Here is a 5,232-nt window from a genome sequence, read left to right as displayed (position 1 = left end):
GTCGTCATTTATATTCCATGTGTCCCGGTCGTCATTTGTGTCCCGGTGTCCCAGTCTCTGATTTCTCTTTGAGTGTCCCGGGCGTCATTTATATTCCTTGTGTCCCGGTCGTCATTTATATCCCCCTGTGCCCCCGGCGTCCCCGTTGTAGTTTTGTCATTTATATTCCCTGTGTCCCGGTCGTCATCCCGGTATACATTCGTTTTTGAGTTGGTATATGATGAAATAAATTTTTAATTTTTTCCCTTTTTTTCTTTTAGTTTTTTTTTATTGGTTTTGACCTTTTTTTTAGGGTTTTTAGTTTTTTTCTTTTTTCTTTTTAGTTTTTTTTGAAGTTTTTATCTTTTTAGTTTTTTTATTTTTATTTATATTTTTTTAGTTTTCTTTTTCTCCTTTATTTTTCAGTTTTTTTCCTTTTTTTAGTTTTTTTTTTCTTTTTAGTTCTTTTAGTTTTTACCTTTTTTAGTTTTTTAGATGAAATTTTTTTTAGTTTTATTCCTTTTTCTCTTTTCAGTTTTTTATTGGTTTTTACCTTTTTTTTTTAGCTTTTTTAGTTTTTTTTCGCTTTTTCTTTTTACTTTTTTTTAGTTTTTATCTTTTTTATTTTTTTTTTATTTTTATTCTTAATTTTTTTTTATTAGTTTTTAGTTTTTTTGTAGTTTTTGCCTTTTTTAGTTTTTTCAGTTTTTTTTTTTTTAGTTTTTAGATTTTTACCTTTTTTAGCCTAACCAGGATTTGAACCTGGGACCTTCATTCTCCGTTCTGACACCCTCTCTCACCGAGTGACTACTCCAGCATGTTCATTTTGGTGTTTTAAATGGTATATTATTAACCAAATTAATGTGTTTTACAATATACTAAGCATCGTCATAACAAAAATAACGACAACTAATTTCATGACGTCAGTCAACACAGAAATTAAGTTCTGAAATTAAGTCATGAAATTAGTTGCCGTCATTTTTGCTTTGACGGTGACGTCATTCAAGTTATATAAGACATATGTTCACGTAGAAATCTATTAATGTTTAAGTTTACAATGACTGATGAAGATGCTCAAAGAGTCTATGCCAAAAAACTTGCTGCTGATAGAGAAAGTCAGAAAAGAAAGCGTGCCGAGGAACTATCAGCAGCAAGTTTTTTGGCATAGACTCTTTGAGCATCTTCATCAGTCATTGTAAACTTAAACATTAATAGATTTCTACGTGAACATATGTCTTATATAACTTGAATGACGTCACCGTCAAAGCAAAAATGACGACAACTAATTTCATGACGTCAGCCGACACAGAAACATGACGTCACCTGACAACTAATTTCATGACGTCAGCCGACACAGAAACATGACGTCACCTGATCCACAGATCCACAGACAGACAACTTATTTTTATATATATAGAAGATATATATATATATATATATATATATATATATATATATATATATATATATATATATATATACGTAAAACTTGCAAATATACAATATTCTTCGCTTTCCCATTGTCTGTACATATAAATTTGTGAATATACAACATTCTTTGCTGTCCCATTGTCTGTGCATATAAACAGATTGTCAGGTTTACCGACTCTTGAACATGCAAAATATAATGGTCCATGGAAAAACAATCCGTATTCAGATCTATACCTCATGATTCTAATGATTGCCCTTGAGTTTTGTTGATGGAGATTGCTAATCGACCATTCCCTGTGTCGCCATCGTCAATGATATATCCCCCTGTGCCCCCCGGCGTCCCCGTTGTAGTTGTGTCCCTGTGTCCCGGTCGTCATTTATATTCCCTGTGTCCTGGTCGTCATTTGTGTCCTGGTCTGTATATACATTCGTTTTTGAATTGGTCTTTTTTTAGTTTTTAGTTTTTTACCTTTTTTAGTTTTTTTTAGTTATACCTCATGATTCTACTGATTGCCCTTGAGCTTTGTTGATGGTGATTGCTAATCGAACATTCCCTGTGTCCCCGTCGTCATTTATATATCCCCTGTGCCCCCCGGCGTCCCTGTTGTAGTTGTGTCCCTGTGTCCCGGTCGTCATTTGTATCCCAGTGTCCCGGTCTGTATATACATTCGTTTTTGAAATGGTATATGATGAAATAAATTTTTGTATTTTTCCGCTTTTTTTCTTTTAGTTTTTTTTTGGTTTTTACTTTTTTTAGTTTTTTTTTCTTTTTATTTTTTTTTTATTTTTTTTTTTTTAATTTTATTAAGGGGTGGCACAAAGCGCCACCCCAACAGCTAGTAACCTATAATAATTGAATTACGAACAAGAATCAGTTCATTGCAAATATTGACTTACGTATCAAGCTCAATATATCGAAAGAAATTTTTTTTTTAAATTTTCTGGTTTTTCTCTTGTTTCAATTCAAAAGTCATGATTATTGCTCAGAGCCCATGAATATTTTTGCAGTTTGCAGTAAAATAAAGATATTTTATTGAAAATTTCTAGGAATTGGTCTAGTTTTTGTCAATAAATAAAATTCTTATCAACCTATAAGAAATTCTAGAATTTTACATAACTATACCAAGACGCTTATTATAAGGTCAAAAGTTCTTTTTAAAAACAGTGAATTTATTTTAAATGTTATAAAAAACAGTGTTATAAAAAAAAACAAAGTTTTAACTAATTAAATTGATTTAATTAAAAAAAATTTCATTACAAAAAGTTTTTAACCACCACATCAATTTCCTATAAAAAGAGCCATTAAACCACTCTTTATTATAGATGGAGACTATTATTCCTGTTTGCAGCCGTAGCTAATATCCTTGTAAGAGACGACCAGGTCCAATGCTAAGAAACATAATAACCCACAGCTCCTAATAATAGTCTGATCAACACAAAAAATATATTAATAGAACCACTATGTCTGAGACCCATATACATGACACTTACTGTCCCTTGGCTTGAACAACAAGGGAAACATATTGCAGACGAAATAGATGCTTTCCTGAAAAATTCTAATTTATGGGCACACGTAAAAACATTAAAATTAACCACAAATATGCGTGTCCGATTGCAAAACGATGACTCTGGTCAAATAATTTCAGATCAATTGCTGGCAATTGGAAACGGAAAGCTCCCAGTAGACTCAATTTCAGGACGTATACAACTACCTGCTGATTTTTGTAATCTAGTGACGTCCAAAAATGAATTGATTGAAAAAGTATTTCCGAATATTCTAAAAAATTATAAAAATAATAAATGGCTAAGTGAAAGAGCGATTCTTGCACCCAAAAATATAGACGTCCACGAAATCAAAAATATTGTTATGACCAAGATTCGAGACCAGGCAGTCCTTTACAAGTCAGTCGACACAGTTTTGGAACCAAATGAAGCAGTTAATTATCCATCTGAATTTTTAAATTCCATGGATCTTTCAGGGTTTCCACCATACGTGCTACAACTAAAAATAGGCGTACCAATAATACTTTTAAGAAATATCACCACCTATGAATATAGATAGATTTATATATGTGTTTCAAACTACGTAAAACTAGCGAATATACAACATTCTTGGCTTTCCTATTGTCTGTGCATATACAAAGCCTTATGTACTAATAATGACGTCATATGCAAACGCTCTTTTTACAAACAAACAAACATGCAAACACACAACTCGTTTTTACATAGATAGATAGATAGATAGATACAATACAAATTAACTGCATAAAACTTGCGAATATACAACATTCTTCGCTGTCCAATTGTCGCTGCATATAAATAGATTGTCAGGTTTACCGACCCTCAAACATGCAACGTACAATTGTCCATGGAAAAAACAATCAGTATTAAGATCTATACCACATTTTTCTAATGATTGACCTTGAGCTTTGTTAATGGTGATTGCAAATGCTAATCGAATTGGAAATTGCAATCTTTTAAATTGAAAAGGCAGATCCGTTGGAATCATAGGAATGCGAGGAATAAGAACAGCCTCACCCTCAAAAGGCCCTGTCAAGATTGTGGCCTCTATTAGGTTTTCCATTGTTTTTTTTTTTTTACGGCAAGTCGCGTGCCATTGCAAAGCTTTGGCGATACGGTTAGGTATCAGCTACGGTTCGTGCAGAAGTAGCTGAGTTGGTAAAGTGTTATGTTCCAGGTTCCAGGTCCAAGAGGTTCCAGGTTCGAACCTTGGCTTTAGCATTAGAACAAAAGAAGAAGAAAAAACTAAATAAGGTAAAAACTACAAAAAAACTAAAAAGAAAATACTAAAAAAACTAAAAAACTAAAAAAAGGTAAAAACTAGAAACTAAAAAGAAAAAAAAACTAAAAAAAACTAAAAAAAGGTAAAAACTACAAAAAAAACTAAAAAGAAAAAAAAAACAAAAACTAATAATAAAAAAAAAAAAATATATAAACTGAAAAATAAAGGAAAAAAGAAAACTAAAAACCGGGACACAGGGAATATATATGACGACCGGGACACTCAAAGAGAAGTTACAGACTGGGACACTGGGACACAAATAACGACCGGGAGATATAAATGACAACCGGGACACTCAAATATAAATTACAGACCGGGAAACAAATGACGATCCGGACACAGGGAATATAAATGACGACTAGGACGCTCAAAGAGAAATTACAGACTGGGACACAAATGACGACCGGGATACTTGGAATATAAACGACGGCCGGGACACAGGGACACAACTACAAGGGCGATGCCGGGGGCACAGGGGAATATATAAATGACGACGGGGACACAGGGAATGTTCGATTAGCAATCACCATCAACAAAGCTCAAGGGCAATCATTAGAATAATCAGGTATAGATCTGAATACAGATTGTTTTTCCCATGGACAATTTTATGTTGCATGTTCAAGAGTCGATAAATCTGACAATCTATTTATATGCATAGACAATGGGACATCAAAGAATGTTGTATATTCGCAAGTTTTACGTAGTTAAAAACATATATGTATATATCATTTTATATTCACAGGTGGGACACAGGGACACAGCTACCATGGCACGTAACGACTTACTCACGCGGGGGGGCTTGGGTGGGTGCGAAGCGCCTTCACCAACTAGGTGTTGGGGTGGCGCTTCGCGCCACCCCAACAGCTAGTATATATATAATAATGAGTTGTATGTGTGTTATGTATGTTGAGTGACGTCAAGTTTGTATGTCGACTGACGTCATGTTTGTCGACTGTTGTCATTATAAGGATTGAGCTGTATGTCGTCATGAAGATGTTTTTCGACTAACGTCATGTTTT

This window comes from Artemia franciscana, unplaced genomic scaffold, assembly GCF_032884065.1.
Source record: "Artemia franciscana unplaced genomic scaffold, ASM3288406v1 Scaffold_4461, whole genome shotgun sequence".
In the NCBI taxonomy this organism is placed as follows: Eukaryota; Metazoa; Arthropoda; class Branchiopoda; order Anostraca; family Artemiidae; genus Artemia; species Artemia franciscana.
The sequence above is the reverse complement of the archived record's forward strand: the minus strand, read 5'-3'. Positions refer to the sequence as shown.